This window comes from Podarcis melisellensis (genome assembly GCF_964234715.1).
Source record: "Podarcis melisellensis genome assembly, chromosome: 2".
Lineage (NCBI taxonomy): Eukaryota > Metazoa > Chordata > Lepidosauria > Squamata > Lacertidae > Podarcis > Podarcis melisellensis.
Window position 1 is genome coordinate 124,238,411 of NC_138529.1, and position 12,422 is coordinate 124,250,832.

Genomic DNA, 12,422 nt, shown 5'->3' on the forward strand with positions numbered 1-12,422 from the left:
GGCTGCAGGAGGAAGTGGTTCTATTCTGGAGAAAATTTTTGAAAAATTGGAGGCTCTGGACAGAAAAGTTGACCAGCAAACAGCAAAAATCGACCAAAATACAGAAAGCCTGAATAGATTAACTGGACAAGTTGCACAGAATGCTCAATCTATTGGAGAACTGAAAGAGGCTGCAGGTGAAAATCGGAAACTGGCCAAGGAGACTAGCCAAAGAGTTGGACAGCTTGAAAAAGAAGTGAGACCACTCAGCAAACAAGTAGGGGAACATCAGATCTACTTTTCTATGACAGAACTCCGGAACAGGGAGGCCAACCTGAGGATACGCTCAATACCAGAAGTGGAAGAAGGCAACTTAGCTGAATTTCTAACTAAAGAATTTTCCAAGATCTGGAATTTACAAGAAGGAGACTTTAGAATAGTATCTGCTTTCAGGCTTGGAAGGCTTATAAGAAAAGAGAAACCCAGAGATTGCCTGATAATATTGAGATCAAAGGAGGAAAGGGACAAGATTTTGGGCCTGCATTACGGAAAGTCACTGGACATTTTGGATAAAAGAATTGAAATTTACAAGGATATCCCTAAACAGCTGCTGGATCTTAGATCAGACTATTTGGAACTAGCAAAATTGCTAAGGAGCAATTCGATCATTTTCAGGTGGGAGTTTCCCCAAGGAGTATCGTTTACTTTTAGAGGGAGAAAGATCAAAATCAGAACGCCGGAGGATAGAGACAAGTTCTTGGTGGCACAGGGAGAAGATCTTCACAAAGGACTTGGATTGCCCCCAGGGCCTGAACCTTCAGGGGGACCAGCACCCTCGGATCCTCAAAACCCGGAGAATAAGGCACTCCCACAGCAAGAATAACCAGATTCTTTCAGGATGTCTCTGCAACTTCTGAGTTGGAACATAAATGGCTGCAACATTCCAGAAAAAAGGGAAAAGATCTTTCACATATTAAGAAAGGAACAATTGGACATTATTTGCTTACAGGAAACACATGTGACTAGGCTCCACAGAAAAGTGTTAATAAACAAAAGACTTGGTCAGGAATTTATATCTTCGGACAATGTGAAAAAAAGAGGTGTGGTGATTTATGCAAAAGAGAGCCTGTCACCTAAATTTCTGTTTAAAGATGAACATGGAAGAATTTTAGCAATAGAAATACAATACCAAGGAGAAAAAATTTTGATATTAGGAATTTATGCACCAAATGAAGGAAAATCGGAATTCTACAATAAATTGCATGAGACTATGCTGGACTATCTGGATTATAACAACATCATTATGATGGGAGATATGAATGGAGTCGCTTCAACGAACATGGACAAGTCACAGAACCAAAATGTTACTAAAAATGGGAGACTACCAAAGACTTTCTTTGAAATGACAGACAATATGGATTGGATTGACATTTGGAGAGTGAGAAACCCCTTGGGAAGGGAAGGAACATTTTTCTCTGAGGCCCAGCTGACCTGGACAAGAATCGACCAAATATGGATAACTAGAGGCCTGGCCCCAAAGATCAGAAAAGTGGAAATCTGCCCAAAGACATGCTCCGACCATAATGCCCTGAGAATGGACATGACACTGATCCCAACAGGTTCCTTCAGATGGAAGATGAATGATGGCCTGTTTAGAGACCAAGAGATTACTAAGAAGGCCCAAAAAGCGCTAAAGGACTACTTTGAGACTAATATGAACACTACAGTGGAAAAAAGAACTATCTGGGACGCGAGTAAGGCCGTGATGAGGGGGTTCTTGATACAACAGAACACGATAAAGAAAAGAAAGCAAAATGAAAAGAAAGATAAAATTTTGGAAAGAATCAAGGAATTAGAGAAGAAGTTAAGATCTAACCCGAAGTCCCAGCCGATCCTAAGAGAAATCAAACTCTATCAAGCACAATATTCAAAACTGATAAATCAGGAAATAGAATGGAAAATCAAGTTAATGAAACAAAAAACTTTTGAATCGGCAAATAAATGTGGAAAACTGCTAGCTTGGCAGTTGAAGAGGAGACAAAAGTTAAACACAGTGACAAATTTAGAGATTGAAGGAAGAAGTATCCAGAACCCCGGAGAGATTAGAAAGTGTTTCCAGAGATACTTCAAAAAACTATATACCCAAGGGCCGCAAGACGAAACTGAGATTAAACAATTTCTGGAGTTAAACGGACTAGCAAAGTTGTCAGAAGAAAATAGAACAATCTTAAATGGTAAGATAACACGACAAGAGATTGAGCAGGCCATCCAGAATATGAAACAAGGCAAATCCCCAGGACCTGACGGGCTGACCTCCAAGTACTACAAGACGCTGAAAGACTATCTGATACAACCACTGATGGAGGTCAGCAATGAAATTATGGAAGGAAAGAAGGCGCCGGAATCGTGGAAGGAGGCTTTCATCACATTGATACCAAAATCGGAAACTGAAAAGAATCAACTCAAGAACTACCGTCCCATCTCCCTTTTGAATGTGGATTACAAAATATTTGCAGATGTTTTGGCAAACAGATTTAAGAAGGTTTTAAACAAAGTAATTCATAAGGACCAGGCAGGCTTTCTACCAGGTAGACACGTCTGCTAACACAAGGAATATTATAGACATATTGGAACTCTTACAAACAGACATAAACACTAAAGCAGTTTTAATCTTTATAGATGCGGAGAAGGCCTTTGACAACATATCTTGGAAGTTCATGAAGGGAAATTTAAAAGAAATGGGAGTGGGTCGGGGGTTTGAAAATGGGATTGATGCAATATATTCAGAACAGAAGGCAAAATTGATAGTTAACAATGTGGTTACAGAAGAGTTTAAAATTGAGAAAGGAACACGACAAGGCTGCCCGAGTTCCCCGTTACTGTTTATTTCAGTCCTGGAAGTGCTTCTGAATATGATCAGAGGGGACCGGCGGGTGGAAGGGATACAGGTCGGAGTGAAGCAATATAAACTTAAAGCGTTTGCAGACGACCTAGTTTTAACATTACAGGAGCCAGAATCCAGTACGAAAAGAGCTTTACAACTGATTCATGACTTTGGTCGAGTGGCGGGATTTAAGTTAAATAAGCAAAAAACTAAGGTGTTGGGGAAAAACTTGACGGACATTGAGTCGGAACGGTTTCAGAGAGAGACAGAGTTAACTGTGGTTAAGAAAGTGAAATACCTAGGGGTAAACATAACAGCCAAAAATCTGAGTCTGTTTAAAGATAATTATGAAAAATGCTGGTCTGAAATTAAGAGGGACTTGGATAGTTGGTCAAAGCTAAAACTTTCCTTGTTAGGCCGAATAGCTGCTATCAAGATGAATGTACTGCCAAAAATGTTGTTTTTGTTTCAGACATTGCAGATTGTAGACAAAACGGAGTGCTTCCGGAGGTGGCAGAAAGATATTTCTAAATTTGTCTGGCAGGGCAAAAAGCCCAGAATTAAGTTTAAGATATTAACAGACGTGAAAGAAAGAGGGGGCTTTGCCCTGCCAGACTTAAAGTTGTATTATGAAGCCACAGCTTTCTGCTGGCTAAAAGACTGGCTACTTCTTGAAGACACGGATGTGTTGGATTTGGAAGGCTTTAACAATACATTTGGATGGCACACATATTTATGGTATGACAAGGCTAAGATTAACAAGGCTTTTAAGAACCATATTGTCAGAAAAGCAATATTTAATGTCTGGACAAAATATAAAGACTTATTAGAGAACAAAACACCGAGGTGGCTATCCCCTTTGGAAGCCAAGGCCCGAAAAAGACCCAATATGGAGGCCAAATGGCGGAAATATTGGGAAATAATAGAAAAAGATGGAAATAATCGGAAATTGCAGAGTTTGGAAAAAATGAAAGGTAAAGTGCGAGACTGGTTACACTATGCTCAGATACAAGAAATTTTTAAGAGTGATAAAAAGTTAGGATTCCAGGTGGAGAAATCGAAACTGGAAACAGAATTGCTAGAACCTAAGACAAAGGTACTTTCAAAAATGTATAACTTGCTGCTGAAATGGAATACACAAGACGAAATGGTTAAATCGGCTATGATAAAGTGGGCTCAGGACATTGGGCATAATATTATGTTTGAGGACTGGGAAAGTTTGTGGCCCACTGGGCTGAACTTCACTGCATGTAATGCTCTGAAGGAAAATGTAATGAAAATGATATATAGGTGGTACATGACCCCAGTGAAATTGGCTAAAATATACCATTCGTCTGACAACAAATGTTGGAAATGTAAAGAAAACGAAGGAACATTCTTTCATCTCTGGTGGACCTGCCCTAAAGTGAAGGCCTTCTGGGAAATGATATACAATGAGTTAAAAAAGGTGTTTAAGTATACCTTCATTAAAAAACCAGAGGCCTTCCTTCTGGGCATGGTCGGCCAGAATGTGTTAAAGAAAGACAGAACATTTTTCATGTATGCTACAACGGCGGCAAGGATACTTATCGCTAAGAACTGGAAAACCCAAGATCTACCCACACTGGAAGAATGGCAGATGCAGCTGATGGACTATATGCAATTAGCCGAGATGACGGGCAGAATTCGCGACCTGGGAGAGGAAAGGATTGAAGAAGACTGGAAGAAATTTAAGATCTATTTACAAAAGTATTGCAATTTGGTTGAATGTTAATAAGGATGCCAGATTAGAGACAATTGTCTATCACTAAATTATATTTTATATTTGAGTTTAAACAAAATTATTGAATTTATGAATATAAAACAAAATAATAATTTGCTTTGAAAAATTCTCTTTTTAAATATGTAAGTGGAAGCGGGAGGCGTGAGGGAGTTCATGGCAGAATGAAAAGATGTTATAAAAATCATCATGTTTGCTAAATATGTGTTTTTATGGAAAATTTTAATAAAAAATGATTTAAAAAAAAAACAAGACAGCTGGCCTTCCGTCCCACAGGACAATCAGGACAACCAGCGAGAGACAGTGGCATAGAAAGGGAAGCGGTGGGGGTGAGCCGCCCCGGGTGTCATCATGAGGGGGGTGACAAAATGCTCAACGTTTCCGAGCACAATTCAAAGTGTTGGTGCTGACCTTAAAAGCCCTAAACGGCCTCCGTCCAGTAGACCTGAAGGAGCGTCTCCACCCCCATCGTTCAACCTGGACACTGAGATCCAGCGCCGAGGGCCTTCTGGCGGTTCCCTCATTGCGAGAAGTGAGGCTACAGGGAACCAGGCAGAGGGCCTTCTCGGTGGCGGCGCCCACCCTGTGGAACACCCTCCCTTCAGATGTGAAGGAAATAAGCAGCTAGAGGGACTTCCGGGATAGCGCGATCGGGTAATGGCGGATTCCCTCCGAGTTCCGGAGGGAATCGGCTCCGTTGAGGACGGGTCTTGCCGTGCCGGCGACACGGGGACCCTTAAAAACCGCAGGCGCGGAAGCCTGCGGACCTGGTAACTCGGCGGGCACCTTAAACGCCCTCCCCGACCCGCGAAGAGCCTTTTTAAAGGCTGCGGAGTGGACTGGGAAGTGGCGCGGTGCTGAGAGTTCATCGCTACCTCAACGGAGTGAAGCCGCGAGCCATGACCGAGGAGCGCTGTCTTTTTTCCTGAAATCCGGACTGAAAATGCAACCCGTGAGTAAAAGGAAATTTCGGCATTAAAAATTTTGTCTAAGAATTCGAGTACGACCGGGGGACGTGTTAAAAAGGAAGTCCACACTCCCCCCCCCACCAAAAGACTTAAAGCAAAGAGAGAACACCAGGTCGGAAAAACTCTGGTGTTTAAATTGAGATCTTTCATAAACGGGACTAAGAAGTAATTTGTGCTGGAGTTGAAGAGAGAGGAATTCCAGAGGTTTTTCTTTTGTGGGTGGACCCCCCCCCAGACCCGGGTGGCGCCCTGTGCGGGAGCCCGAGAAACAGAACAAGGAGTTTGACAGCGGTCAAAAAAGAGCTGTCAAACGACTAGCCGAAGCGTGGAACTGTGTTACAACTATTTCTTTTCTTGGATTAAGTGTTACACTGAAACTAAATTGATTGAGCTGACTTGAAACAAAATAACTTTTAACAACAAAGTAACTAACTGCTGGTTGAGATTCATGATGGAAATCCCCCTGGAGGGAGCGGATGACATTGCAATGGCTGCTGAAGGAAAATTACTGGCTGAGATACAAAAAATGTTTTGCTTGGTGGGAATCCTGCAAGAACAGAGTGCAATCATGACTGAACAGCTTGAGACCTTGAACCTTAAAACTAGCATCTCTGTTGAGGGAACCAAACAAGTGGAAAAAAAATCTGCAGCTGCAGAAGGAGAGATAACATTATTGGGGGAAGGAAAAGAGGAAAGAGTTCAACAAGAATGTGAGCAGAAACCTCTAACTTTTGGGAATCAAAGAAACAGGGAAGATAACCAAGGGACCACAAGTCTGCAGGACCGGAGGAAGAAGGAAGCCCCCGGAACAACCACACTGAACCAACAAAGAATGAACAAGTTTGATGGGGACTTCTTTCTTGGGCTGGACTATGGGAGACTTGTTCCTATTGGACAGAAACTGTCTTTGTTTGACTTGGAAGAAAGAAGATATGAGGAGATGGCAACAGAACTCCACGGAGAAGGGAAGACCAACAAAAAGGACTATAAACAAAATCGGCGGAGAAAGACTAACTGGGGCCTGATGGCCTCGGATGTGAGAAATCCGGGCTAAAACTGTTGTTTTACTTTGAGAACACCTATTTGGACAAGGGCAAAACGGGGGCAGGAGGGAAGGGAATGCAAAGTGGTAAAAACCTGGGATTTGGAGCTGAAACATTGATTTTTGGGTTTTATATAAAGAAGGGTGAGTTTGTGGGAGAAAAAACTAGGCCGACCTTGGAGAATAGATCCAATATGGGAAAGGGAATATGTAAAAGTACGGCAACTTAAAATTGGGAAAAAGATAAATTGGAAGGAAAGATTTGGATAATTTTTAAGAGATCTAATAAATAATTTGCTGAGCTATGTAACGAAAATGGAAGGTGGGCAGGGGAGTGTGGGGAAGTCACTGAAAGAAGGCTACGAAAATCTGGTTATGTTTTGTTTTGTATTTGGTTTATTTTTTGTTTTAATTTCTTTTATGTAAGTTTGTCTTTTTTTAAAAAAATTGAAAATTGAATAAAAATTATTTAAAAAAAAAAAAGGAAATAAGCAGCTATCCTATTTTTAAAAGACATCTGAAGGCAGCCCTGTTTAGGGAAGTTTTTAATATTTAATGCTGTACTGTTTAACCCTTGATTGGGAGCCGCCCAGAGTGGCTGGGGAAACTCAGCCAGATGGGTGGGGTATAAATAATAAATTGTTGTTGTTGTTGTTGTTGTTGTCGTCATCAATGCCAGCCCCCAAAAGAAAGCAGCAGCTTTGGGCAAACAAGGCCACCATGCTCCTTCCGCCGCCACCTGTTGCTCTGGTGGGAAAGGAGAAGCAGGGCAGGGGCAGTGGGGGTGGAGGCTGAGGCTGGGGAGAGGTCAGCGCGAGCCCAAACCTCCAGGACACCGACCCTTGAGCCCTTCTCTGCCCCAGGGAGGCCACGTGACGGCCGGCTGTGTCACAAAAACAGAGTTAGGTTCCTTTTTACCTTTATCAGAGCATTTTCAAGAAAGACAAAATGACACAATTCTCTTCAGATTACAACCCTTTATTGATTATCAAGTAATAAGCAATAAGGACTCAATCATTCATCACTCATACATTCCTTTCCTACCTGCCAGATGGCTGGATCCACTAAAAGATGGCCAGTCTCTTCCATGGGTTGTCGGACAGCAGGCAGGACAGCACGCAAAGGCCTTCCCGGTTCTTATATAGGTCCAGGTCCCATACGGCTCCATTGTCTTGTATTGAAGGGGGCTGGACTAAGTGACTGCTGTCGTCACGCTTATTCCTCAAATAGACATGAATAGTGGAAAACAGTCTGGTTTCCGCCATGTTTGATTCCTCAAGTAGATATGAATAGCATGTTTCAAACAGTCTAGTTTCTGCCATATTGTCACTGTCCTTATGAATAGTACGTTTCTTTCCACATGTCTTCTTTAAGAACAGTCAATTGTCTCAACCGTATGTTTAGTTCTCCGGTTATTCTTTATTTCATCCAGACGTGTTGTCATAACATGTCCAAAGATTAGGAAAAGAAAGAAGAGGAAGCAGGATTGGATGAACATTCAAAGAGACCATAATTTTGGATTGTGTCTCGGCTGAGATTTGTTGGAACAGTTTTAATAAGGCTTTACAGAAACTGGACCTAGAAACTGGAGAAATACCAATTTGGATTATTAGACGATCATTATAAGAGTCATATTGAACTGTCTGAGTGGATAAGATTTGAAGGCTGGGCTAGGGAGGGAGATGCAGGATGTAGGAAAAGTGTCATCTTGCTGAAGGGGAGGAGAAAGGCTGGATACTAAATACAGCTGGGTTTATTCTGGAGTGCATGTTCTGAATAATTGTTGCTACGGATGATTTTCAGACGGACATGGGAGTTTCCTTTTCATCTCTTTTTGTATTTTTTATATTAAGATTCCTTTATTTTGAATTTAGGAGGACACACACAGGAAGAGGAGAGTTGGAGGTGGGAGGGACCTGCAAGGAACACAGGAAAGGAAGGATCTCTCAGGGTGAGATACGGGGAGAAGAGGGGGTCACACAGGGGAGAAGTGGGGGAGCCTGTCTTTCTATGGGTTGATGAATTATATGATATATATGATACAAATGTGATAAAGGGTATTTTAGTTATTCTTCCCCCTTCTCTTTTCTATACAGTGGTGCCTCGAAAAGAATCCGTTCCGCGAGTCTCTTCGTCTTGCTGTTTTTTCGTCTTGCGAAGCAAGCCCATTAGCGGCTTAGCGGATCAGCTGATAAGCGGCTTAGCAGATCAGCTGATAAGCGGCTTAGCAGCTTAGCAAAAGGGAGGGAAGGGGGGAACCCGCAGGAACTCGCAAGACATTTTTGTCTTGCGAAGGAAGCCCATAGGAAATTCGTTTTGCGAAGCACCACCAAAACGGAAAACCCTTTCGTCTAGCGAGTTTTCCGTCTTGCAAGGCATTCGTCTTGCGGGGCACCACTGTACAATTGTGTTTTGTTAGAGTTGTTAAATAATTTTCGCTTTATTATTTTTCGCTTTATTATTTTTATTTTTTTGTTTTCCCTCTGTATGAATTCTTTGATGGGAAATGAGACTTACCTTCTGACTGAAGCTCTTTCCACATTCCAAGCACTGGTTTCTCCCCTGAATTAATTCCTTGATGGGTTGTGAGATGGGTGCTTTTGTGGGATGTGAAACACAAGAGCAATCAAGTACAGTGGTACCTCAGGTTAAGAACTTAATTCGTTCTGGAGCTTCATTCTCCCCCCCCCCAAAAATATTCATTTTATAACACTAATAAACAACACAAACAGAAAAGCAAACAATACAAATTATTGTATTGTCCTTATTTTTTCTAAACATTGTTAGGTGGGCTTCCCAAATTCCCCTATCTGATTTTCATTTTACCTCATCTTTAGCAGTTACATATATCATAATTTCTAACCTTTTTTTTAAAATCACGCTTACTTTAACCATAAAAATATTCATTTTATTACTTACAGATAATACTATTTTAAAATACACTATCTTCTACTTCTAACCCTACAGCCTTTCTTAATAAATGTGTTTTTCAACACTTTTTTCAGTTCATTATAAATCCTTTCCCAGAACTCTTTTACCTTGGGGCACGTCCACCACATGTGGTAAAAGGTTCCTTCTTTTTCCTTACATTTCCAGCATTTATTATCATGAGTATGATACATTTTTGCTAACTTCACTGGTGTTAAGTACCATCTATACATCATTTTCATCAAATTTTCTCTTAATATATTACATGCTGTGAATTTAATTCCTTTTTTCCACAATTTCTCCCAATCCACCATCATAATATTGCGTCCCACATCCCTGGCCCATTCAATCATTACAGATTTCACTTGTTCATCTTTCGTATGCCATTCCAGCAATCAATTATACATCTTAGATAGATTTTTTGTTTTTGCATCTAATAATTCCATTTCCAGTTTGGATTTCTCTGTTTGAAAACCAATTTTCTTATCCATTTTAAACACTTCATTTATCTGAATGTACTGGAACCAATCATCTAATTTATCTTTCAACTGATCATAATATTTTAATCTAAATTGGTCCCCTACTTCCATCAAAATATCATTATACTTCAACCACGTGGCGTTTATATTCAACCTTTTATGGGTCTTAGCTTTTTTTTATATATAAAATTTTTATTAAGGGTTTTTTTTATAACACCAAAAACAGAACATAACAATACAATACACACAACAAACAAAAAATAACAAGTATAATTTCAGATCTTATTCTCTTATACCTTACTTCCCCGACTTCCTCATGCTTCCCCTTTCTGTATTCCAATTTCTAATCAATTGTTCAGCAAATCTTCTCATATTTTAACTTAGTTTGATCTTATTTTTCTCCTTATCTTAACCATTACTGCTAGCAACCATTTATTCACTAATCCATCATCGTTTTAAGCTTCATAAATTTTGCAATATTTCTTTAAATAGTCCTTAAATTTTCTCCATTCTTCTTCCGCTGCTTCTGTTCTCTGGTTTCGGATTCTGCTCGTCATCTCTGCCAGACCCATGTAGTCAATCACCTTCATCTGCCATTCTTCCAAGGTGGGTAGATCTTGTGTCTTCCAGTACTTGGCGATGAGTATTCTTGCTGCTGTTGTAGCATACATAAAAAAGGTCATATCCTTCTTTAACACCCCCTGGCCGGCAATACCCAAGAGAAAGGCCTCTGGTATCTTAGGGAAGGTATATTTAAATACCTTTTTCAGTTCATTATATATCATTTCCCAGAATGCCTTAATCTTCGGGCACGTCCACCAGAGGTGAAAGAATGTACCTTCATTTTCCTTACATTTCCAACATTTGTTATCAGGCAAATGGTAAATCTTTGCAAGCTTGACTGGGGTCATGTACCACCTATATATCATTTTCATAATATTTTCTCTTAAGGCATTACATGCCGTAAATTTCATCCCGGTGGTCCACAACTTTTCCCAGTCAGCAAACATGATGTTATGACCAATGTCCTGAGCCCACTTAATCACTGCTGATTTAACCGTTTCATCCTGTGTGTTCCATTTCAACAGCTAGTTATACATTTTTGACAAATTTTTAGTACTGGGTTCTAACAGCTCAGTTTCCAATTTCGATTTTTCCACCTGGAAGCCAATTTTACTGTCCATCTTAAAGACCTCATTTATTTGATGGTAATGAAGCCAATCTCTCACTTTCCCTTTTAATTTCTCAAAACTCTGCAGTTTCAGTTTGTCCCCTTCCTTCTCCAAAATTTCCCAATATTTTGGCCACTTAGGCTCCATATTTAACTTTTTAACTGCCTTAGCTTCCATTGGTGACAGCCACCTTGGGGTTTTGTTTTCCAACAAATCTTTATATCTAGTCCAAACATTGAATAGTGCTTTCCTGATATGGTTTTTAAATCCTTTGTGCGCTTTAACCTTGTCGTACCATAAATATGCATGCCACCCAAATGTATTGTTAAAACCTTCTAGATCCAAGACATCTGTATTCTCAAGAAAGAATACTTCATAGTAAAGTTTAAAGTCTGGCAGGGCAAATCCCTCCCTTTCCTTTGCATCCGTTAAAATCTTAAATTTTATTCTGGGCTTCTTGCCCTGCCAGACAAATTTAGATATGTCTTTCTGCCACTTCTTAAAACAATCCATCTTATCCACTATTTGCAATGCTTGGAACAAAAACAACATTATTGGCAATACATTCATTTTTATAACTGCAATTCGACCCAACAAGGAAAGCTTCAAATTTGACCAGGTCTCCAAGTCTCTTTTTACCTCTGTCCAAGTTTTTTCATAATTATCCTTAAATAAATTCACATTCTTTGTTGTCATATTTATCCCCAAATATTTCACTTTCTTAACCACAGTTAACCCTGTCACATTCTGAAACCTTTCTTTTTCAAACAATGTCATATTTTTTTCCAATACCTTAGTTTTTAACTTATTCAGTTTGAATCCTGCCAGTTGACCAAACTCTTGAATTAATTTTAAAACCCTTTTCGTACTAGCTTCTGGCTCCTGCAGTGTAAGTAGCAGATCATCGGCAAATGCTCTCAGTTTATATTGTTTAGCTCCGACCTGATGGGTCTTAGCTTCAATGGTGATATCCACCTGGGTGTTTTCCTTTCTAGCAAATTATTATATCTTATCCAAACATTGTACATAGATTTTCTAATTACATGATTTTTAAATCCTTTGTGAGCTTTTATCTCCTGACAGTAAGAGCTGTTCGACAGTGGAATTTGCTGCCAAGGAGTGTGGTGGAGTCTCCTTCTTTGGAGGTCTTTAAGCAGAGGGTTGACAACCATATGTCAGGAGTGCTCTGATGGTGTTTCCTGCTTGGCAGG